This window comes from Oryctolagus cuniculus, chromosome 6 (genome assembly GCF_051225735.1).
Source record: "Oryctolagus cuniculus isolate XC-2025 breed Fujian yellow rabbit chromosome 6, ASM5122573v1, whole genome shotgun sequence".
NCBI lineage: Eukaryota > Metazoa > Chordata > Mammalia > Lagomorpha > Leporidae > Oryctolagus > Oryctolagus cuniculus.
The window spans coordinates 77,381,543-77,408,155 of NC_142872.1; the positions used below are offsets into that span (position 1 = coordinate 77,381,543).

Here is a 26,613-nt window from a genome sequence, read left to right on the forward strand (position 1 = left end):
GGCTGGACAAATAAATACAAGAACAGTAATAAACATTTAAATGAGTAATAAGCAATATATAGACTTTCTAACTACAATTTAGTCAGAGAGTACTACAAAGAGAATGAAAATGTTTGCACTATGTAAGAATGAGAAAATTATTTTACATTATTAAAGGTAAGCCATTTTTATTTTTGTCTTTGTTACTGAACTACATACAAAGGCACTATAAAAAGTTTATGGAAAAAGGAATTAAAAGAGGAGTTTATTCTGACACAAAATTTTTTGAAATCTATGCATGATTTTTTCATAATATTTATTTTCCAGGAACTTTTTCAAGACCTGTGATATATATTATGTCTTCTATTTAGTTGGGAATTTGGATTAAGAGGGACTTCCAATTAGTGTTATGGTAACTTTCATTTATTTAGTTAGTTTTGATAACTTTTATTTTTAAGCACTAGAAGAAAACGTTGAGAAAAGATCTGACACATACTATACTTGAGAAGTTACAAAAGATGATTCATAACGTATCATGCAGTTATTTAGGGTTGACTTTTACCAAGCCATTACAAAATGCTTCAAATCCCCCTGCAGATGTATTCACTTGCATTCCAAGGAGACAACTTGCCCTTATTTTACTTTGGGTTCAGTTATAACACAGAGAGCTACATCCCCTCTATTTTGTCCCAAGGATGGGGAGAGAATCTGTTTCTATGAGGTCAGTTGCCCCTTGAGAGAAAACTTTGAAATTCACCCTAGTAAGTTTGGCATACTAGAGAGGGCCTCTTGATACAACTGTTGTATACATCAGTGCACATTTAAATGCTCATATCCAGCAGTCCTGGTATTTTAAAACACAAAACACCAACCTTCCATGCAGAAGATGACTATGGTCCTGTCTTTTACCCTTTGCAGTGTAATGAGGCGCCCGGCTTCTTAACCATAGATTTCTGTGTTACTGGTAGGCTTTGGCCAGACATTAAGCAGATGCTTCTTCAACTCAGGTCAGCAACTGTAGTTCCTGGGGAAAAATGGGGATAAAAGTCTCTCAATTGATGGAGCAGATTACTGCACATGATGTAAGCATTGAAAAGTAGCACAGGAGCTTGGGAATTCTTAGTTTGTGTTTGATTGCAACTAGAGGGAAAAAAAGCTCTCTGTTTTTGGCCTATTCTACTTCTCCCTCAGTTCAGAAAGAGTTCTGAAGCTTTCCACCTGCCTATTCCCCTTTGTTTGCTATACACTAACCTAAAACAAAAGATCCTGGAAAACAGTCACATTGGTGAACAAAGCTCTTTCCAAATCCTGCAAGTAATGGCTTTTTGTCTAATACCCTATCGTGTTATGTATTTATTAGCAATACATTTTCCATTTATTTTCTCAAAGATTGCCAATAAAGAACTGAATCACATAAGGGAGTAGCTGCACAGCCTCTGAGTTCCCTAATGTCAAACTCATTAGCATCCGAATAAGCACACAGCAGCACATCATCTGCACAATTGCAATTTTTTACTACTTTTAATAGCGTTTCTCAAAGGGCTCATTTTCAACTTTCTTCAGTGGTTAGTTGGTTCTCAGGGGAAAAGTAGCTTCCCGACGCTCACAGCTTCCACTCAACAACCCGGCCGTTTGCTGTCAGATGCATCAGCCCTCTGCCCTAACCCCATCTGCTGTGGCTCCCCTCCCTGGGGAAGACAGTTAAGGCAGCACAGCTGAGATCGGCTTGGAGAAGTGCACAGAGGGCGCTGACAAAATATAAGTTTAGAAATATGATTTGACACAGAAGGGCTCAGGATGTCTAAGCACACCAAAACACAAACGGCAGCGGGGCAGTCCTTGGGGGTCTCTCCCTTGCATGCGTCTGTCATTAATGACTCCACCCACCTGCTACTGGGAAGCACACTCTATGCAGATACCAAAAGAAATCTTCCACTGAAATCAGATCTCTCTAGCTGCTGAATGTGCAACATTAAATCAAAGAGACACAGACCTTTCAAAGACTGTGTTAATTGCCGTATTTTAATGTGTGTGTGTGTGTGTGTTTGCTGATGATCTTAAATAATTTTATATAACTAAAGGATTTACCAAAATCTTTATGGAAAATACCTATTTTTGAAAGAAGTTAACCTAAGACTTGGAATCTGACCAAACTCCCAGAACTTGCAACAGTGTTAGTTCTAGCCGCTACCCACTAGGATCAATACTTTTGCATTGAAACGCATAGTTTTATGGAACAGAAATCTTAAAAAATGAAAGTACATAACAACCAAGATGTAAGTAACCTAAAGTGTTCTTAAGTGTGCTCTCTGATTAGCACATGGCTTTATTTGTTACATGAAGTCATCACAGAGTACTCCATTTGTCTGCTTCACTCTCTGCAAATAACTAGGTCCTGTCAGTTCTTGACAGCTGCTTTATGGATAAGTACTCGCTTCTGAAAAAGACAGTTCTTTAAACCTTTGGTACAATAAAATGAAGCTGCTGTGCTGTTTTAAAAAATAGAGTATGTCATAGTATATTTTAGCAGGTGGGATACATTATGAAAAGAGATATGATACACTTGTCAATTGTATCCCCCAAATAACCACAGACTTACTGCAGTGCAAATGAATGCAATATCTGTTTAAAAAATTTCCAAACTAAACTCAAAGTGAAAACACATGAATGTAATATGAAATGTCTATCGCATTTGTCACCCTGTTATATAACTAATATGAAGTCATCACCACGACCAATAACTTTTTGAAATTTGCCTGCCAAAGGAGCTAGACCGCTCTATCCCAGTCAGGATAGAAATGCAGAATAGGTCCTTTCTGAAGTTTGAAATACTGAAACAATCTCCAATGATCACTCAGATATCATTTCTTCATAGATAAACATAGGAATGCCAGCATATTTAAATACTGTTATCACTTGAGGTCCTATCTCCATAACTTCCAACAGTTTTGATCTCTTAACCATTCTCCTAATTTGAATAGTTGGAATGATGAAAAGGGGGGATTTTCCTTGTCTAATTTAGTTTTGGAATGGGAAGACAAGTTATTTTAAATTCTAAGTTTCCAGATTGATTGTTACCTAAATCAACACGATCATTTCGGTAACAGTGAAATTTTGTATGACTTTTCATGGTATCTCAAGTTCAAGGGGAAAGCAATGGGATTCTTCAGTTTTCCATTTGCTATTTTATCCCATTAAATTTCTAAAGAAACATTCAGTTCCTTACTTCAGAGTTTCTAATCAGTGAGCTATAGAATTCGGCTTTTCCATCCCAGCACGAGAGTATATATTTAGAAGCTGTTGCACAAAAATCATGAAAGGCTATTGCCAATTTATAGTTATGCTGTCAAAAATGACTTTCTTCTGCTTAGCTCTCCAGGTTGATAGTAGGGAATACATTTCATTGGCTGGAGTAAAGGAAAATAAGCAGTGAGTTTTATTAAAGATGTTTTAGGCAGGCAAAATATTATTTATTGGCCACAGCTTTGCTTTTACCACCAGTGCACAATTAGGCTCCTGATCACAGGAGACCCACTCAGCTCCCCTTGCAAAGTGGGGGAGTGGTACCTCTCACCTCTAGGGAAGATATTTCAGATTTTACATCATTGCATATTCAACAAGATCAATTGTTTGACATTTAGTCATCAAACTGTTTTCAGGATCCCCTTTTAATGCTTTTTACTTTCTAGAGTGGTCACTGGAGTTCAAATATAAACAAACTTGTGATTCAGAATAGTTTGTTATTTTAAGAGAATAAAATATGATTTACCAAAATACAAAAGTACAAAACTTCCATTGATGAATTGAATTGATCTTTACTGACTTGCCTTGCTTTTGAAATCTCTGCCCTATAGAATCTTTCATGGGATTTTTAAGTGCAACGTGTGCTATAGCAACTCTGATCTCCATCTAGAAAATACAATTTTTGCTTTACAGAGTGCTAAAGTCGTACAGAGAATCAAAATAACTTCTGGTCTTCACTGTGATATGTAGGAAGTAATTGTACTTGTATTACTAAGCATTATAGTGTTTCTATTTGTCCTTCCAGCTTCTTGGAAAATAAAACACAGATCTCCTTAAACTCTGAAGCAATTCCCATAACTTACACAAGATCTATATTCTCTCTTGCAAGATGATTTAACTTTCACCTGATTTAAGTAACAAAATAGCCCTCAAAGATACTTAAGGCCTTGCTGTAATTAACAGAACTGCATTTAGATGCCATTCATGACCAATAATTCCAACACCTTGTGGGAAAAAAAAGTTGCATGCTGTAAACATTATAAACATATTCAAATAAGCTTAACACAATCTGCCATGCTTATTTCTGCCTAGATCATGGACCAGCGAAATGGTTAATGCAAATGGATTTATAATTTGCTTTGGGGGGCCAGTTTCTTCTCCTTATTTATTAGCCCAGCTGATGGGGCAGATTTGATGAGGCACTTCTGGAATAATTGAGTCATCACACAAAGAAGGCTGCTAGCATTCAGAGTGGTTTTATCAGCAGCAAGCAGGCCTGATTACTGACAATTACACTCTGATCCGGTGATGGAGGAGAAAGAGCCAACGAGTGGGAAATGTCCGTGTTTCTATCCAGGAATAATTTCTACATTCATTTTACATGCTAAGTGTTTCCTATCTCTGCATAATAAACTGTAAACAGGAATAGATGGCACAATGTCCCTTAATATTTCCTGGTAATGAAGACACAAATGTACAGTGAGTGCTGATAAATATAGATGAAACATAAGCTATTCTCCCAGTCTGTATTGTTACCTTTAAAACAAATGCATTTTTGTGGTAAAAGCATAATCATAGCTAATGCAAAAAAATGACAGAAGATTGAAACTGTCCTTGTAACTACATAGAAACTTTGTGAAAGTCCTGTTAATCACTGCTGCCGTAAAGGCAGGCGAGCAGAAGGTGAGACACCAGAAATCACATCATTTTGTTTCTCAACAGTCAACTGTGAAGAACTACTTGGGTTAGATGCAGCAAAGGACAGCATGACAGTGACCTCCATTAACACTCAGAGAGAGCACATCTCAATGCCATACCGAGAAAACAATGACACTGGCACAAGAAGACATCTTCACTAGCATGGGTTTCAATTTCCCTTCCATCAGGCCTTTCAACAAAATGTTGATCATGAATAGTAAAGTTAGACCTGAGCGGGGCTGGCGCTGTGGCGCAATGGGTTACTGCCCTGGCCTGAAGTGCTGGCATTCCATATGGGCAATGGTTCGGGACCCGGATGCTCCACTTCCAATCCAGCTCTCTAGTGGGAAAGCAGTAGACAATGGCCCAAGTCCTTGGGCCCCTGCACCCGCATGGGAGACCCAGTAGAGGCTCCTGGCTCCTAGTTTCAGATCAGCGCTGCTGAGGCCATCTGGGGAGTGAACCAGTGGATGGACCTCTCTCTTTCTCTCTCTGCCTCTCCTCTCTCTGTGTAACTCTGACTTTCAAATAAATGAATAAATCTTAAAAAAAAAAAAATACAAGTTAAAAAAAAAGTTAGACCTGAGCTTGCTTGAGCTTCCATGTAGAGCAGTGCATTGCTATCTTTGGCATGGCATTTTTAACCACTTGTATAGGACACATTTTATTGAGCAGACACTATGATGCATCTCACAGGCATGTCTTATTAGACTAGCTATCCCTCTGACTCAGAATCTAGCTTGATATGCCCAGGGCAAGGGAAGGTTCAGACATGTGTTGCTACAGATTTTAGTGGGAGAACTTTAAACTCCTGTAATAGCAAGTTTCATCTTAAAAAGCCAGTCCGGTACAAAGTCCTATATGGAGTGTCTGCCTGGGTCTGCTTTCTTAATCTTTTCTCCAATGCACCTTCCTGGCTTCCAAAGAAATTAGTTATTCTCTGTTCTCCTGTGGTAACTATGGAAACTCTGTTTTATTAAACTAACCACTTAACTTCAAGGCTTGTGTTGCAACTAAATGTGCTATTTTGAGTAAACCTATACTAAATGATGTTATAATGTCAAAACATTTTAAATAAAGTGCAAAGAGCACTTGTTGATTCAGAAATAAGACTTTTGTTATGTAAAGAAAATTTTCTCTATTTATCCTATTTTATATAGATTGTTACACCATATACTTGCTATCCTTGGACATCTTTCAGTCCCTTTATCCATTTTTAAGAGGTTCTTTAGATTTTTTTTCCCAACAAGTCCTCTGATTTTTCCAAAAGTAACTGTTTTTCATTAAAATCTTCATCATATTCTGTAAATATGACTTTAGATGAAAGAATATAGTCACCTATCCTCATTATCTGACTTTGATATATGGAGTGGGAGATTCTACTGATATTTACAAAGAAAATAACATGATTCTTAATTGTGGAGGCTGACAGAGTTATGCATTCTTGCAGAATGGTCCTTGAATTTTATACTTATTTCAGTGTTTAGTGTAATACAGATTCTTCCAGAATCTGTAATAAAATATATTCCTCTGAAAAATTTTGCCTATTATTAGTTCAATACAAATTAATTGCACAGCAATCTACCTATTGCCCCATGTGGACAGTGGTCATAGCAAGATACAGATAACATACTCATGTCCTCAAGAGAGCAAACCAGAGAGTAAAGGATTCCAACATAATGTGGAAACTATTATAACCATGAGAGGCAGAAGGGACACTGATGCACAGATGTCACACTAGAAAAACTTCCAGAGGTTGACAATTCCTGAAAAATGCATTCCTAGAGAGATGTAGAAAACTTTGGCCAAAATAAATCAATGTCCCCAAAGACCAACTGAAAGGACACCAGTAGTGGAAGCTGTACGTGGCTTGATTAAACAATGTATTAGTTAAGACAGCTAGTTAAATATTTTTAATCTGTCAATTTCATTTGTAACTTTCAAAGCAATTTTTCTCTTCAGTGTCAGAACTTCAAAATCTGTCTTTTAACATGCAATTTGTCAATCCTGTTGCATTTGTCAGCATCACCCATAATTTTATATTCCAGCAGTGTTGATGGCACCTTCATCCTGACTGTTATGTTATGCCTGATACTGTCCTGACTCAGGTCCATTTTCTCTTCCCTAGGTGGGAATGGACTCATGGGTATGACCTTGCTGTGATTTTGTTGTGACTCATGAATGTGACCTTGTTGAGCTTCAGATGCAGAATAATTTCATGGCCATAGTAGGTGCTCAATACATTTTTATTGAGTTGAAATAAACCAAAAGTAACACTTCTCAGATGATCAAGATAACAATTCATTAATTGGATTTCAATACAAAATATGCCAGACATTCAGTATCTGGTATATTAGAGATTTTATCTGGTTGTTATACTTGCTAAGGAGAATTTACATATTTGTCTTTCCTTAATATTGGCTCCCCAAATACGAAGAGTAAATGTGCAGCATAATAGATTTTATGGTCAGAATTTTCTTAATGTCTATTTTATCTCATTTACATGGAAAATCACGGCTTATGATTTAAATTGATCCTTTTTTAGATATGAAAGCCAAATAGAAAATAGAAACATAGTCTTATTTTTCCAAATTTGGAAAGAAAACTGTCTAGGAAAGTCTCCAATTTATCTAAACTATGCAGTTCCTAGTTCTTATATTTCACTTTACTCAGAATTTGCCAGAATGCTGTGCCTATTGGGCAGTTACATCTTATTTAAAACAATGTATATCCATATACTCCTAACTGATGACTTTTGTATTAGAGAGAAAGTGGCACCAGCCATGAAGTATGAAACTAATCCACTATGTTATCAAAATAGTGATGTTACACAGTAGTATTTAAAAGAATACAGCTCATCTTTCCAGAAATCTTAGGCATTCTCATAAATATCTCTATGCATCTTACTTTGCCATCATAGCATGTTAGGAAAGAAATATTATCAATTTTACGCATGGGGAAAGGTAAGCAAGCTGAGCTCACTGTCTTATCCAGTATTCATGCATAGCAAGAGGCAGAACCAGTAACCATTGCCTATCAAGCACAAGACTTCAGAGATCTACCCATCAGCCCTCTGATACCCCATTCCACTCATCCAGGCTCAGTTAACACAGGCTCACTAAAGTTTCCAATAAACCATGTGCTCATCTACACCTCAGTTGACAGAGGCACTGTGTTTACAAAACTACCATGTGCAGAACTGGGGAGGGGAAGACCACAAAGTAGAAGAAATCTCTTAGTTGATCACAGCCATCACTGAGATCCACAAAGCAAGTATTCTAAACCCTGCAGACTATTCACCAAAATTAGTCTCTTAAGACATTTTTTTTCTTCATTAAAACACAGGAAAAAGGATTTATATTGACAGCTGTAAGCTACATCCCATCTATTGGTTGGTTTATTCTCTGTATTCATTTTCTATTGTTTCTGTACAAAATGGTCACAAAATGGCTTAACACAGCACAAACTTGTTGTCTTATAGTTACGGAGGTCCAAGTTCTGGTGTGGTCTCAACAGGCTCAGACCAAGGCAGGTTGTCTTACTTTCAGATTCCAAGTGAGAATTCATTCCCTCACTTATTCTGGCAGTGGGTAGAATCCAGTTCATTGCTGTTAAAAGGCCACAGTCCTTGGCTCATGGTGCCCTTCCTGCATCCTACAAGCCAGCAATGGAGTCCTTCTCACATAGCGTCTCCTAATTCATTCATCTGCCTTTCTCTTAGGGATCATGAGATTAGATGGGCCTTCTTGTATAATTCAGAATGATCTCCTTATTGTGAGGTTCCTAAGGTGATCATGTCCTTTTGCATGAAGGAAACGTATTCCCAGATTTCAGGGATTAGGACATGGACATCTTTGGGGGGAGGGTGTCAATATCCTGTCTACCACATTATTAAGTCACCACTGTGAATTCTGAATGCTTCAATTAATGCTTTTCATATCTAACATATAATAGCATAAATCAAGATGAACAAGTGTAAGGTCTCCTCAAAATAATATATGTATACATGTAAATATAGCTCAAATTGCCATGAAATTACTAACGTTAACAAAATCAAGTATTTTTGCTGGCTTTCTAAAATCAAGTTCTTTAACTTCTCAGGTTTTTGAGGGACATTGAAAAATTGGGGATTATTTCTCTTTGGGAAGACTGTTCATTTTTCAATAATCTTTTCTTACCTTCCCTAACAGCAATTAGATTTGAACCGGAGAATTTCCATTGCTATAGAGAAGCAGCATCAGTCAGAGGGAAAAATGGAAAGAAAAAAAGAGAAAATTTAATTAAATGGCAATTATCTACAGCTTATTAACTTTATAAAACAATCTTTTCAAGTAATTCATAGACTATGAGAATATGGGTTGGGGTACTACCAACTCCTTATTAGTCAAAGATAATATTCATCTGAAAGAACTCTTTCTCAACAAGAAAAACAGGTGTCTATTGCTAGCAGAAAACGCTTTTTAGATTTGAGCCCTTTTGTATACAAGTGCATTTGAGAACCTTTTCTAGAGACACACCTGAGAGTGAAAGTGAATTATCAATGACAGTCTTTAAAAAAAAAAGAATCAGTGGTTTAACACTAATTTCTAATCAGATCCTACAGAAAGGAACAGCCCGCACGGCAGCTGTACTTTTCCCAGGGTTAATTACCTTTCACTGCTCTCTACTAATGAGTCAGCTGTTCCTGTCATCGCACACTACACTGGTTCATCTGGAGCTCTCGCTGTGGACAAACACAGGAGTGACAGTCCTATTTACATACGGGGAGGGGGGCTGCTCTGCAAAGATTTCAAAAGGGTTTTTTAATTCTCTTGTATTTCCATGCTAAAATATTTTTACAAATAAGGTTTTACTTGGTCAACTCTTGTCCTGCCAGGTCAGCGGGATCACCCCCAGTAGATGTAAAACAATGCCAAAGCCTTGGGAAGAGGCAAATTTGCCATCACCTCCCGAGAAAGACATGTCTCCCTGATCCCCTCAGCATCAACCCAATCATCAGGTCTGGAAAAAAGAGAGCATCAAAAGTTTGCAACTTCCTTCCTGTTGGAAAAATTCCTATAAAAATTTCACATTCCAGAAAATAGAACTCAAAAGTAGAAAACAAGCAGAAAACAACCCAAGGAGAAAAGACTCTCAAAATGTGTTAGCTTTTTTTGTCCATGAACAGTGAATTAGAAAACAAAATTTTACAAAAAATGAGACTTGAAAGCTATGCATTTACCTAATACATCTAGATTACTGTGGAAAATTACATATATATGTGTGTATATACACTTACATATGCATGCGTATGATTTATTACACAGATAATAGCTCTTTTACCCAGATAATGGCTCTGCTGTCCATCTCACAATGTAGGCACAGTGTGCTCTTATATGAAGGCATTCAAAAAGTCCATGGAAAATTGAATTAGAAGCCAAGTTCATTTTGGCATAAAAATATTGTAAAAATCAACACATATAAGAGGTTTTCAAAAAGTCCACGGAAATGCATATTATTAAAAAAAGTACGGATTTCAACAGTGTTTGCACCCAAATAGACCTATATTTTAATTCAATTTTTTCCACAAGCTTTTGGAAGTTCCATTGAATATTTTTGGGCATCACAACCAATATGTTTACACAATTCCTCCCTGTTTTCACTCCAGAGATAGCTGAGAGGGATACACAAACAGCAAAACATCCACTGAGTTCCATTTTGACAGCCTCCAGGACATTTCTGATTGAAGGATACTCTCCTACTGGTAAGTTCCCTACTCCATACAGCTCTCAGCTTTTCATTCACATGGGGATCACCTGTGTGCCTGTTAGTCCGAGGACTCTGATGTTGAGGCTCTGAGAGCTGGCTGGCTGTCCTACATTTCTCACGAGGGTGTGCACTGCACAGCAATGTCAGAGCAGCAGTCCTCCAATGTCAGCCTGCAGCCGAGCCACCTGGAGGGCCTGTGAAAGCCCGGGTGACTTATTCCATTTGGAGTAGGGACTGAGAATGTCTAACAAATTCCCAGATGATGCAGGTACAGCTGGTTCGAGGAACCAAACTTTGAGAACCGCTGCCATAGACATTTGCCATAAAATGCATTGAAGAATTCCAACAGCCAACGGCCAAATATTCTACAACCACATGGAACAGAAGCACTTCCTATTTATTCCAGAGTTTATATTTTCTCTGGCTTTAACATCTTAATTTTTAAATAAAATATTTGTTTATTTATTTAAAAGAATTACAGAGAGAAAGAGGGAGGATAGAGATCTTCTATCTGCTGGGATGGGCCAGGCTGAAGCCAGGAGCCAGTAGCTTCCTCCAGGTCCCCCATGTGGTTGCAAGGGCCCAAGCACTTGGGCCATCCTCAGCTACTTTTCCAAGCAGGGAGCCATCGGAAGGGGAGCAGTCGGGATGTGAACCAGCACCATATGGGATGCTGGCATCCCAAGGGGCGGCTTTACCCGCAACGCCACAACAGCAGTGCCTGGTTTTAATATCTTAGGGTAGAAACGAACAGATAAAAGTGAATGTTCTAGCCAGTCATTGAAGTACATTCTGAGAACCACTTTATAGCTTATTGAACTTGATCTTCCCTTTAGATGAAGCCATTCATGTCAAAAAAGAAACAGCAATTATGTACTTCTTCATTACAGGTGTCATTATCAAATGTAAGCTCACAAATTACAAATCTAAGATTTCACACAATATTTGAATTTGCCAAAAGCAAATAAAATATGGGAATGAATTAATTACAAATTAGATCATAAAAACAAATTTAAATGTCAAGCAATGATGCAGATTTCCTTGAGGCATTCAATGTTTTACCAGCCCTAGTAAATTCTGACTTACTTTCTAAATGGTACAATGTGTTTCTCATATACACTGATACGTGAAGTGTTCTTTGTGGATCATTGCTATTTTGAAGGGCATGTTATCCTGAAAACTTCTTGGAGTACAGAAAAACCTTTTAGTCTAATACTAAAAATATATTTGCATTGCTGTTCATGTAAATATCTTAGCGACAGAGCTCTCAGAGGGCGTTCTGCAATGTCGTGCATATTTTGGAAAAGAAGGAGTAATAAGATAAATTACAGAATAAAACATTCACTGACTGTATTTTAGTGATGAGATGGAGGGTGATTTTCCAAACATCAAGTTACTTACTGAGCAGAAGTGAGCTGCTTCAGCACTGACCTACTCAAACCAGAAAAATCTATTCTGTGTCCTGAAACGTAGTATTTACTAGTATTCCCGTAAAGCTGAGAGAACAAGGATCAAGGTAAGAAGTATCAGTAAGCACACAATAAAGGAGTTAAAGGAACTAATGCCCCTTCTGAATTTTGCCACCATTCTATTTCATTCTGCTGTCCCACAAGTATTTACTTAACAAAGCTATTTTTAAAGTACCAATCTCATCTAAATATGAGAGGATAATATCTCAAATAAGGACTTTAGTAATATTAGTGTAACCAGCCCTGTTGGTATAGAACAGTACTATTTAATTAATTCATGAACAGATGTACTCAAACCTTCATTAAGTGCCCATTTTTCTGCAGAAGAGGGGAAATTGTTTATTTAAGCTGCAGGAGTCCTCAGTCATGAAGGGTGGTACATGTTGCATGCCACTCTTACAATGAAGATATTTCTGTTGCACAACACAAAGAGGCAATAAAAATAAAAACCTAAGAGGGTGATAAATTTTTTTCTTACTAACTTAGGAGAAAAATTTGATGGGTTTGATAACAAATTTCCCAGGAGTACAAACATGGGGGTATTTGTTTTGCATGAAGAAGGATGTGTAATCCTGTAACCCCATGAATTTAGACTGGAGATACATGATGTTATCATGGATAATATCATGATCCCTGTCCTTGGATAGTTTGCAAGAGTTGCCATGAATCAGACAAAGTAAGTACCTCTCATCATTTGAACATCTGAGTTTATAGTGATCTCATATGAACCAATCAGCTGTGAGAACATCAACCATGTTGTCCTGTACTTATCCAATTCCACCCCAATATTTTCATTGGCCAACTAGCTTCTCTCTATGTCATAGTTGTCTCACTAGCTTTAAAAGAGTAATGTAGAAATATGATTTTGGTTTTCTTTCAAATTTTTGTCAAACTTTTAAAATTTTTATTTAAATCAGAAAAGTTCCATCCACCAGTTCACTCCCCACATGCTTACAATAGGTAGGGCTGGGCCAGGCCAAAACAGAGCTAAGAACTCAATCCAGGTCTCCCACGTGGGTGGCAGGAACCCAATCACTTGAGCCATCATTGCCACCTCCCAGGGTGCACATTCGCAGGAAGCTGGAATCAGGAACAGAACTGGGACTTGAATTCATGTAATCTGGTATGAGATTCAGATATCGCAATAAAACAGTTTCCTCTATCTACTTTTTATTGGATATAAGAAATTATAATTGTAAATATTTTGGGGTACCAAGTCATGCTATGAAGCACATGTACAGTGTGGAATCATTGAATCAACACAACCATCACTACAAATAGTTATAATTTTTTATTTTCACCTTAACTAAATTTTATGCCCTTTGACAAACTTCTCCTCCCCCTCACTTCTCAGACACTAGTCTCAAATATTCTGCTGTCATCTTGGTTTTCTGTCAAGACAACAGATAACAGTTGATGAACAACTTAATACGTTATCCCTCTTAGTATTTTTGTTTGTTTATTCTATTTAATACTTTTGGTTGAATACTGTAATCAATACACAGTTATTCTTAAGTGTTGAAACTTAACTGAAAAGTGATCACTGTTAAATATAAGAGTGGGAATAAGAGAGGGAAGAGATGTGCAATTCGGGACATGCTCAAGCTGACTTGCCCCAAACGGTAGAGTTAGAAACATACCAGGGGATTCGAATTCAATCCCATACAGGTGTCATGTACCAATGCCATCTCACTAATCCAAGTGATCAATTTCTGTTCACAATTGATCATAATGATAGGACTAAGAACCAAAGGGATCACATAAACAAGACTAGTGTCTGCAAATACTAACTGATAGAATAAAAAAGGGAAAGAACGATCCAACATGGGAAGCGAGATACACAGCAGACTCATAGAATGGCAGATGTCCTAAACAGCACTTTGGCCTCAGAATCAGCCCTTAAGGCATGCGGATCCGGCTGAAAAGCCCATGAGAGTATTTCAGGCATGGAAAGCCAAGACACTCTGGCAAAAAAAAAAAAAAACAAACAAACAAAAAAAAAAAAACACACAACTAAATGAAAGATCTCCACGAGTGAGATCCCAGTGGAAAGAACAGGTCATCAAAGAAGGAGGTACCTTTCTATGAAGGGAGGAGAGAACTTCCACTTTGACTACGACCTTGTCTAAATATGATCAGAGTCGGGGAACTCAAAAGGCTTCCATAGCCTTGGAAACTCATGACAAGAGCCTAGGGTGATTACTGATGCCATAAACAAGAGTGTCAGTTTGTTAAGTCAACAACAGGAGTCACTGTGCACTTACTCCTCATGTAGGATCTCTGTCCTTAATGTGTTGTACATTGAGGCTTAATGCTATAACTAGTACTCAAACAGTATTTTTCACTTTGTGTTTCTATGTGGGTGCAAACTATTGAAACCTTTACTTAATATATGCTAAATGGATCTTCTGTATATAAAGAGAATTGAAAATGAATCTTGATGTGAATGGAAGGGGAGAGGGAGTGGGAAAGAGGAGGGTTGCGGGTGGGAGGGAAGTTAAGGGGGGGAAGCCATTGTAATCCATAAGCTGTATTTTGGAAATTTATATTCATTAAATAAAAGTTAAAAAAAAAGACAACAGATAACATACCATGCCCCCTACCTTTTTTGCTCTCCCATACCCCAAAAAAGTGTGGGAATAAGATGCCTTGAAAGGACTAAGGGATTTGTAGGTTTGATGACCTGATTCACACAATGGATTTTCAAAGTGAATGATGAGAATGAGAGGAGGACTTTGCTCCAGAGTAAGCCAGATGGTTTTCTTTAATCTCGTTAGCTCCTCCTGCCACAGACCAGGACCTCCATATGAAGCCAAATCTGCCCTCTCCCAGCTCCCGCACGCTGTACAGAACCACTGTTCCAACGTCCATCCACTGCTCAGACTGGACTCTCTTCTGGGCTTCCCTTCCTCATGCAAGGCCTGCAGTGCGTACTGACTGTTTGAATGGGTATCAGCTGGCTATTCTTTAAGGTAATAGGGAACTAGGGATGATGCCACCACTCTTGTGATAGGAATTTAAGGAAATCAATGGATCAAACATTTAGAGATTAAAGCATGCACATATTCACAGCATATAGCAAAACATGATGTTAATGTAAATGCACAATTTAAATTAACTTCCAAGACTAATAATTATAAGCCTTAAAGTAGAAAATATTGTACAAGGAGACTTCCAAAAGTTGATGGGAAATGGAATTAAAAGTTAAATTTATTTTTGTGTAAATTTTTTTAAATCCGGGCATAATTTGTTCACAATATGCATTTGCATGAACTTTTTGAAAAACACTTGTATGCAAGAATTTCAAATTTCTTTGTACCAAATTAATTTATCTTTTTTTTAAAAGTTTTTTTATTTATTTGTTTGAGAGGTAGAGTTACAGACAGTGAGAGTGAGAGGGAGAGACAGAAAGAAAGGTCTTCCTTCTATTGGCTCACTCCCCGAATGGCCACAACTGCCTGAGTTGTGCCCATCTGAAGACAGGAGACAGGTGCTCCTATGAGGGTGCAGGGATCCAAGCACTTGGGCCATCTTCTACTACTTTCCCAGGCCATAGCAAAGAGCTGGATTGGAAGAGGAGCAGCCTGGACTAGAACCAGTGCCCATATGGGATGCTGGTGCCACAGATAGAGGATTAACTCTGTACTGTACCACGGCACTGACGCCAAAATTAATTTATCTTTTAATTGCATTGGGAACTACCCTCAGACTATTAATGTTATATTTGAAAACTGGTGAAGTAAGACATAACAATCTTAGGAACAAATTACTTGTAAACGAGGTTTATTTCACAAATCAGGAAAAAACCAAATGTACAAAAAGCCTATGTAATATTTCTGCAACTTTAGCACACTTATCTGTTAACTTGAGACACAGAAGAGGGGATATCAACGTTTAAGAACTGTCACCATCAGGTCAATCATATGTTACAATTAGAGAAGGGCTGACATATCTAAAATGTCTAAAAAATTCTAAATTGAGCAGTTCTAAAAATACTAGGAAATGAAATAACAGAAGAAAGAAAATATTCTTTATCATAAACATAAATGTGTGTGGTGTGGTTCACACTGATTTCAAATTAGTTAGTGGTGGTGGTAAGAAGCAGAAAGTAGTAGAAGATGCTTTAACTGACCTAAAGTAGGGGCAGGCTTTGCGGTTCAGCAGATTAAGCAGCCACTTCAGACTCCTCCATCCCACATCAGAGTACATGGTTCAAATCCTGGCTACTCTACTTCTGATCCAGCTTCCGGCTAATGCATACTCAGGGAGGCAACAGATGATGGCTCAAGTATTTGTATCTCTGCCATTCATGTGGGAGACCTGGATGGGGTTTCTGGCCCTTGGCTTTGGTCTGGACCAGCCCTGGCTGTTGTGGGCACATGGGGAGTGAACCAATATATGGAAGATCTCTTTCTGTGTCTCTCTCACTTTCTCTTTCTCTTTCAGTGTCACTCTACTTTTCAAACAAATAAACAAACTTCAAAATATTATCTAAGGAAGGTAATGTGTAAAAACAAAATTAGGTGAGACTTTCAGCAATTTGAGCAATTGAACATTGATGCCAACTTAGATTATCTAACATATCTCACAACACTCTAAGGAAGATGACACTATTATTCCTAGTTTTAGGTGAGTGAAGTTCACCCTTTCTAGGAGTCAGATGCCCAAGCTCTTCCTGCTGTGTGGCTCTGGCTAACATGGCAGCATGAAGCCAAATGCCTGCAATGACTTTCTTTGAGCAAAGCATAGGACCATTCGCAATAATAGGGCAGTCGCTCAGGGAGTATGAACTTTTGTGCTGCATTTAGACTGGAGATAAACTGTATAGAACACTGGAAAGCCAATAATAAGTGCTATGATAATGGAGATAATAAAAAATGTAAAAATCATGAAACTGGTGTGCTGGGGAAGACAGCAGTAAGTGATCTGGGAAATGTGTGTAGACAACTGGAGGCCATGAGCACTGGCCCAAGAAGCAGAGTTACAGCAGGGCACTCTTGGAATGAACATCAATCCTGGTTTTAATCCTAACTTGGATATCACATTCTGTGATCTCAGAACTACATTTAGCATCCCTCATTTTTAGCTTCCTCATCTATTAGAAAAGAAACCAGAAATGGAAGTGCTATATTATCCAGCAATCCCACTAGTGGGTGTGTATCCAAAAATCAAGAACATATTGTATCAAAGAGATATCTGCTCCTCTGTGTTCATAGCATCAGTGTTCACAATAGCCAAAATATGGAATCAACTGAGGTGTCAGTCATCAAATGAATGGATAAAGAAAATGTGATATATATATATATATACCTATAGAGAGAAATATGTATAGAGAAATATATATATACATATATATATACATATATATACATATACAGAAACACACAGTGGGGTATTATTCAGCTATAAAAAAGAATGAAATTAGGTCATGTGCAGCAAAATGAATAGAACTGGACGAGATCATGCTAAACGAAGTAAGCCTGGCAGAAAGTCAAATACTGTATGTTCTCTCTTATATGTGGAAGCAAAAATTTAAAAAAAAAAACACTCCATCTGAACATAGAATGTTCTTAGAGGCTGGGAAGGATAGAGGAGATCAAAGCATTCTGGATTAAAATAATAGAGGAAGCTTGGTGTGGCTCATTGATTGTGACAAAGATACTAGCATGAGATGTTAATAGGGGAAGTTAGGTGAGGGGGATTATGATAACTCTTTGTTTTACTACCCTACAATCTTTATTCTGTAAATTTAAAATAACTTCCCTCTAGGGCTGCAAAGATTTCAAGAGATGCCTCACATAACAATCATGGCACAAGAAGATATCCTGTAAAACTCCTTAATCCTAAGAGACTGGACCTCGGTCATGTGGTCTACAATGAATACCCCTGTGTGGTTAAGGTGAGGACATGTGTTGATGAGCATGATTAAACTTTTGAAGATTAGGAGTAGCAGGTAAGATGCCTGTATCCCTTATCAAAGTAGCTGGGTTCCAGTCCAGGCTCTGCTTCCATCCTGACTATAGCTTCCTACTAATGTAAACCGTGGGAAGCAACAGATGATGGCTCAAATACTAGGGTTGCTGCCGCTCGTGTGCAGACCTATACTGAGTTCCTGGCTCTTAGCTTCGGCCTGGCCTAGTTCCATCTGTTGCAGGTATTTAGGGGGTGCAGCAGTGGATACAAGATCTCTGCCTATCTGTTCTCTCTCTCCCCGATTCTCCTTTCCTTTTTGTACCTCTGCCTCACAAATTAAAAAAAAATTTTGGAGGTTAAACACATCATTTTCTTTAAGAGAACATGCAGGGAAATTTATTATGTATTAATTAAAATATTTATTAATTTTTATTCTATTATTTACACTAAATATTGTTAATAATGAGTTACATATATTAATTCAATCTGTACAACAAGTATGTGGATCAAGGACTATTAATTATTCCCATCTTTAAAATGTGGATATTAAAACAGGAACAGAAAAAAAGTCCTTGCCCAGGGTCTAACAGGAAGTGGGGACATCACAGGGAACTGGGCTCTATCCCCAGGGCCTCGTGTTCCATCCCAGCAGCCTGCCATCATCATGAGATGGTAATGGAGATGCAGGGATGAACAAACCACAGATTGTATTCAAGTATAAGAGCCAAAGCAAAGCCAAGAAAGCAATAAACCAATAAACAGCTTATGCACTTTACAGCACTGATAAGTGTTACAGAAAAATAATGTCAGCTAGAGGATAGGGCTATTTTAGGTTGAGGTAGGAATAATTTTTGCTGATTCAAGAAAGAGTACAAACACTATGTGTCAAAGAGTAAATAGTCAGAACCCTTGTATCTAGAAAATATAATGAGTGATGACAACTCAATAAATTTTTTAAAAGGCAATGCAAAGTGGGCAAAGAATGTGAGTAGATGTTTCTCCAAAGAAGATGTACAATTGACTGGTAAATACATGAAAAGATGTTCAATGTCATTATTCATTAGGGAAATGCAAACCAAAACCTTAATGAGATATCACTCTACACCCATTAAGATGGCTATAATCAGACAGATAAAAACAAGAATCAGTGAGGATGTGAAGAAGCTGTACCTCCATATATTGCTGGTAGGATGTAACATGGTTCAGTCACATGGGAAAAGAGTTGGCATTTCCTCAAGTGGTTAAACATAAAGTTTCCACATAATCCTGTAACTTTATTCCTAGGTACATTCCCAAGAGAACTAGAAGCTTATAGACATACAAAATTGTTCATGTGTATCCATAGTATCACTATTCCTAAAAGCCAACAAGTAGAAAAAAAAACAAGTGTCTACCAGCTAAGGAAATGGAAAACAAGGTGTGATCTATCCAATCTATGGAATAATATTTAGTAATAAAAGGAATGAAGTCCTGATACATGCTACAACACACTATGAGTCTTGAAAATACTATGCTAAGTGAAAGACACCAGTCACAAAAGACTGCACATTGTGTGAGTCCATTTATGTGGTATGTCTGGAATAGGAAAATCTGCATAGATTGAAAGATTACTGGTTGTTTGGGGTTGGGAGGAGGTGGGTTTGGAGGGTGACGCATCAGAAATCAAAAATGTCCTAAAACTATAGTGGTGATGGGTGTACAACTCAGAATATACTAAAAACCATTGAATTGTCCACTTTAAATAGGCAATACTTTTGTATGTGAATTACATCTCAACAAAGCTATTTAAAAAAAAGTGATTCCATACAGACCAAATAAGTAGTTTGTGTTTTATTTTAAGTGAGATAGGAAGCTCTTGGACAACTTTGAATAAAGGCATTAAACAGGGAAGTCTGCTTCTAGAACAAGGGTGAAGCTAGTAAAGGCAAAGAGAAAGTCAACAGCTGAAGTTCTATCCTCACAATAAAATAAGACAGAGAGAGAGATGAAGAGGAGAAATGACCAAGGATACTTCAAAAAGTTTGTGGAAAATGGAATTAAAATAATTAAAAGTTTATTTTGGTGTAAAGAAATTGAAATCTATACATGCAGAGAGCCTTCAAAAAGATCATGAAAAATGGACACTACGAAAAATCCATGCATGGATTTCAAAAATTTTTGAACCAAAATAAACTTATTTTTTAATTCTATTTTTCCACAAACATTTTGAAGTATCCTTGTAGCTGCTGTCTGCTCTGATCCAAACTCATACTCCCAACTCTCTGACACATGTCCTCTATGGAGAGAAGCCAATCTCTTCCCCCTGCTACTCTTCCTACCCTTTCTTCCAGACGGCTCCAGATGGAAAAAGTGTCTCCACTTTCCTTTAGCCTTCCTAATTGCACACATCTTTTAAGACAGCTCAAATCCTGCAGGAAAATCCCTAGCTCTTCTGATTCTCATTAGTCTTGTAGTCTTCTGAGTTCCTATGCCAATATCAATTATAAATAAAATTTAATAGATAGAACATTTTCTTTTTAACAATATTATGCAAATGTGATAATTAATAAAAACTATCATGTTCAAGGACTTACAGATCAAAACCATTTCACACTGAGTCAATAAATAGTTTTGCTCCCAAATTTTACAGAAAATTTTGAGACTATTGATTCTGAATGGCTTTAATACTTCATCGTTACACTTAAAGCATAGTTCTATCCATATCCACTCCTCCTTACCTCTGATTTTGGAGGAAGAGATGCCCTCCTTTCTAGGAGCAGGTTTTCCACTGGGTTCTATGAGGGAACTTCAAATGGTTTATGTAAAAATGAGATTAGAAGATAATTGAGGGATGGGCGTTTAGCCTAGCAAGTAAGACCCTACTTAGAATGTCCATGTCCTATATCAGAGTACTGTGTTCAATGCCCAGCTTCAGCTCCCAACTACAGCTTCTTGCTGATCCAGTGATGGCTCACATAGCTGGGTCCCTGCCACCCATATGGAAAACTTGATTGAGTTCCTGGCTCCCAGTCTTCCCCCTGGCTCAGTCTTGGGCAAAGAGGTATTTGGGGGATAAAGCATTGGTGGAATCTCTCTCTCTCTTTCTCTCTCTCTCTCCCCCTCTCTCTCCCTCTCTCTCTGCCCAGCACCTTTCTCTGCTTCTCAAGTGAATAAACTAAAACAATTTAGGATAGCTTATTTTGGCGAAAAAAACTGTTTATAGTTTTTTGTAAAATGCATTTTACATGAACTTCTGTATCTTCAGATTTTCAGTCTCCTTGTCTTTTCCGATTCTTTCTCCACAACATATAAACTTATTTCATTTTTGTGTACTGTTATCTCTGTTCTTCAAACATTTTAAAATTTCCCAAAACTTTTTTCCCTCCCCTCACTTTCCCTGTCCAACTTAGGAGCATCTGGCTTTGAATCTCTGATTGCACCCAATTTTCTCTAAGAACACCAATAACTTTCTATTTTAATACAACTCATGATGTACTACTGGTCTCTTTTCTGAACAATTAACACCGTTGCTCAGTCTTCCCTTGAGAAAATGTTCATGTCTTTGGTTTCCTTAGTATTCCCAACTTTCCTTAGTGTTCTTGAAATTCCTTCTTCGCTATTGCCATCTTCACACTAAACGTGGATTTCCCCCAAGACTCCTAATTTTTGTCCCTTTCTTACTCTATATATTCTCTTTGAGAACCAAATATATATCTCTCTTTCCTAGATCTCATTCTTGAATTTCAGATCCGTTGACCAACATTACATTCAACATCACCACCTAGTTGTTTCACATTCAGATTGCACAAAAGGAAACCATCATCTTTCCTCTAAATAACCTCTTGCTTTGAATCTCCTGTTTTAGTTAACTATTCACCTGTTAATTGAAACAAGATGGCTATAATTAAGATTCCTTACCAGTATTCAAATCTCATGTGTGCTGGGATTGCCTTTTGCGTGGCCCATGTCCCACTGTAGAGTGAATATCATTTGCTTGTGCCATCTACTATGCTGTGAGCTCCTTGGGCACATATGTCTGCATTCCCATTGCTTGACACAGTTGCTAGAACCCAGTAGCCTTGCAATGAATTTGTTGAATGGGTAGATTCGAGATTTATTAAATTAGTCATTTATGAAAACTTCCCTGATGCCAACCCTGAGCAAAAGCAGTATTTCTGTTCTTTAGACCACAACATTATCTTTTAGAAGAAAAACAGAACTGTCTATGCCTGGTGAGATGTTCTGGCCCCACATTCATTAAGGCTGAATAGTAGAGTGGAACTGTATGTGACCATGGCCTATTTTGTCTTCACATAGTCTGGAGTGTTGTGCAAACCTGCCCTATTTTATGTGGACAATACCCAAATAACTTCAACACTTTTGTCTATATCACTTTCCTTTACTCCAACTCATCAGGTCCTTGAAGGCACCTGCCCTGGCTTGTATGGATTCCCTCTATTCCTGAATCATCCTAGGCTTATAGATATTTCTTAGTCAACTGATTATATAAAACCTAAATAAATATATATTTTACCTCACTCCTTTGGAAAAGTTAGTATGTTAAAAATGCAAACAACATTTCAAATCATATCCAGCTGGAATAAAATATTTTAGTCTCTGTGAACTTGATGTGGCACCTACCTAGGAAGAGTTAAAGTAATAAGAATTGAAACTCTATTTTTACATTGTCACTTAAAAAAACACTTGTACATTTCTCAGTATGTTCAAAGTTTGAATGCTATGACTTTAAATAAAATTCCTCTTCTAAAAGATTTTGTCAAACCTTATTAATTTGACACTTTTTATTTATTTTTATACTTTCAACATGGTATTTGCAAAAGATCAAAAATGCTTTCAGGTAGTGTTCTTAATGTTCTGTAATAATGTAAGGGAAGTATATGAATATTGTAACAGTTACTGCCTAAGTAAGACCTTCAGTACAAAAACAAATAGTACAAGGTGTCTAAACATTTTTGCAACCTATAATCTATGTTTTCAAACATTTTTTAAAGCAACATGGTCTCCTTTCAAGTGAAATCTTAATAATAAGCCCATGGAGAGAAAGTCCAGAGGTGGAATGTGTGGCAGTTACACACCCTCTGGGGGGACCTAGACCCAGGAGAGTGGATCCGGGCTCTGATCATGCAGCCATGTGGTCCTGGGCAGGTGGTGTGGCCCCCCATGCACAATTTTCTCATCTATAAACAGGAGACAGTCGCAGACCTTACTCTACAGGTTGTTGATTTGGAAATTAAAAGAATTTACAGATACAAGGTACTTAGAAGAATAAATGGCTCTATGTTAGTATTATTATTATAGAAAAATGTTTTCTGCTCAACATAAAAACACTCAAGAGAAGAATTCAATTATAAGATGTTTTTAAGCATTTATGTTTACACTCACAGAGCTACGATTTCTGGCTGTTTGGCCAAACGTTTAACTTTTGAGCTGATGTTTAGCACCAGAGCTAAAGCTCATGCAGTTCTTACAACAAGGTTAATTGGTGTGCTACATATGCATGTCTTACAGAGGGATAATGAGTGCTTGTACTGCCTGTGAATTATTGTCCAAATTCATGGGATGTTTTAATTCAAAAAGTTTAGAGAGTTCTAAAATTTGGGGGACAAAAAGGACCTCAGAGGTCACCTAGTGTGACCTTAATGTGACAGATGTTATTGATAAGGAAAATAAAGCAACTTGTCAAGTCACTTCATCAGAATCATTCAACTACTTAATGATATTCCACTGTGACTAGAGCCCAGATGTACCTGGGACCCAGAGTCATTTGACACTATATTGCTGACACTGGTTTTTCCCTGTACTCAGTTCTTGGAGTTCATGCAGCGTGGAGAGAGATTAAGAGAGTGGGTTTGGGGAACAGTCAGGTTTGGGCTCAAGCCTCAATCCTGCTGGTGACATAAGGAATAGCATCTTAATGTCTCAGTTGCTTCATCTGTGTAAGTAGGATATAAATGGGATTGTTATGAGTATTAAATTATCCACGACATGTAAAGAATTTAACACAGTGCCTGGCACAGGGTAAGCACTTGATACCTGTTAAGGATGATGATTGTTATAATTATGGTCATCACTGTTATGAAACATTCATATGCGCAATGTAGATTACCATAAGTTCTTTTTATTTTTGCCAAACCCAAAGAAATATTTCTTTGGTCAATGATTTCACAGGAGTATTTGTGAGAGTGTGTGTGTATGTGTGTGAGAAACAGAGAGAGAGAGAGAGAGAGAGCGCGTGCCCTGTGTGTGTTCATATCTCCATCATTTGGCAAAACTAAGTCTTGGAAACCTATTATGGCTTCTTCAAATTCCCTCCTGCTCACTTGTGATCTACTGTGATATGACCTGTCTAGTAACTCTGATCTTCTGCAGAACCTGAATTTTAGAAGCCTGTGGTAGATAAGTTTTTAGTATGGAAAAAATGTCCCCAAAGAAGTAACGAATTTAGATATGGAACATTACCAAACTTCAAATGTTTAGGGTAGCAAAGAAGCAACACAAAGTGATACCTGCCATGGGAAATCTAGTAACACATGCTTTCACAACAAAAAACAAAAACAAAAACAAAACAAAACAAAACAAAAAAAACCACAAAAATACCCACCAAAAAAAAAAAAAAAACCCTAAAAACCAAAAAACTCAAACAAACAAAAACCTTCCAACCTTGACCTTTAAAAGATCTGTCTCAAAAATGTGCAAGCTATTTCACAATCCAAAAACCTAAGGCTGGAAGTTTATTTGTTGATCATATTTCAGAAAAAGAAAGCCAGTGACATATTCTATTTAGAGAGTCTTGGTGAAATGTACTTAATTTACCTGTAAAAACCAGTAGAAGCAATATTTGGAAAGGTTTTGTGTTTGTTCATTTTGTTTAGACTTGGAACCTGCCTTTTGGGAGTCAAATGACAAAGCTTTAATCCCTAGGAAAAAAAAATCCCAAATACATCATAGACAGTAGGATAATCCTTCATGAAGTCAGAGGCAAAAAAAAAAAAAAAAAAAAAAAAAAAAAAGCAAGGAAAAAATAACTTCTCTTCCCATTAACAATAACCACAGCAGCAACTGTGATCCCTATTCTTTCATTCTCCCAGGTCTGACATTCTGCAGATGACCGCCCTTATTTGTCCCTACATGTTTTCCAAAATATAAAAGTGAAATAGAGTCCCAAGGGCACTGTACTTGAAAGGTTATGAGAGTTAGAGAATTTTAACCATGCCTGCCAAATCAGCAGATGGCTTGTGATTATAATTATATGCATCAATAAAACGAATAATCTTTACAAAATTTGAATTTCTACTAAAGTAAGGGATTTAGTAAGCAGATGCAACAGAATGCATTTTCTTTAACCCTTTTGGTAGACACTGGTATCTTACACACACACACAGATCAAGGGCTCTGCATATAATAGGTTGTGTACTCTCATTTTTGCCTCCTTTCTGAAGTAGTCATTGTACCTGCCTCAATCTTTTCCTGATTTCATTTTCTTAATGAACATATTTCATGCTCACTTCATTTTCACACTTCAGAATAGAAATGTTAAGACTAATTCCCTATCATTGTTTGATATTTGAAAGAAGGAAATTTATAAGAGGTAAATACCTGCATTCTGATTCATATCAAATATACCATAGAAACAAAAGAGCCAATTGTGGAGACACCTTTTTAGCTGATGATATTCTTTTATAAATTAGGTTTCAATAACAATTTTTTTGTTTTGTTGTTTCATATTCCCTTTCATCTATATTCTAGGAATGAATATAATTTTTTTTTATATTTAAACAATTAGCCACCTCATTTTGGTCTGGTTTTGCATGACTTTATAAGTAAGGGTAACTAAGTTTTTTCTCATGTCAAGCACGAATTCGCTCCTGTGGAAACTGGAGACATACATGGCACATCGTATGAAAAAGGATGAGGTAAAATTTGCACACAGTCCTTTAGTCATGTTTCCTGCACACACAAAAAAAACTTCAAAATGTAGCAAATTAAGCTATACCAAGCTATGTTGCTTTTAAACTTCAGAAGAGGTGGAGAAAAATACTACAAAAAATTTCATAATTTTTTTGTGAAATAGCTACATAAATTTTTTCATGGAATAACCAAATCTAACTCTTCATTACAAAACTATCAATTAGTATGTATTTTACTCCAGCAAACCAATAAAGATATTATTGAAGATTATTGGGCCAACATGTATTTTGTGCATGTACCTCTAGCACTTTCATATTTTATACTGTATAAATGAAACAAATTAAAATGCTCTGATCTGAAAAGCTATTATATTGTTGCTGTTAATTCTACTTAATAGTGTAACTAAATTACAAGTAATACTTTGAGGGCATTGACATTTTGTGAACCAACCCAATTTATTTGTGAACACAAGACATCTGAGACCAGAAATTCTTATCAACAACATTCTCTCAAAGTTGCAGTCTAATTGTACAGGACGAAATCTCTCAGAACAAATATTCCTACAGTCAAATCTCAAGAGTTAGACCAAAACATTTTTGCCTGAAACTTTATAAGGTTTCAACTTTATAAATTTGATGTGTTTGAAAAGCAAAAT

General features: G+C 37.1%; 1 protein-coding gene across 2 annotated transcripts in view; it reads right to left on the reverse strand.

Annotated features, from left to right (window-relative positions):
- ST18 (ST18 C2H2C-type zinc finger transcription factor) overlaps positions 1 to 26,613 on the reverse strand; it is a 159,863-nt gene that overhangs the window by 124,932 nt on the left and 8,318 nt on the right. For both annotated transcript variants that reach the window (XM_017341297.4, XM_017341299.4), the window contains exons 4-5: positions 9,099 to 9,141; positions 852 to 1,003 (exon numbers count right to left, since the gene is read on the reverse strand). The gene's annotated coding sequence lies outside the window, so the exon portion shown is untranslated. The remainder of the gene's footprint in view (positions 1 to 851; positions 1,004 to 9,098; positions 9,142 to 26,613) is intronic.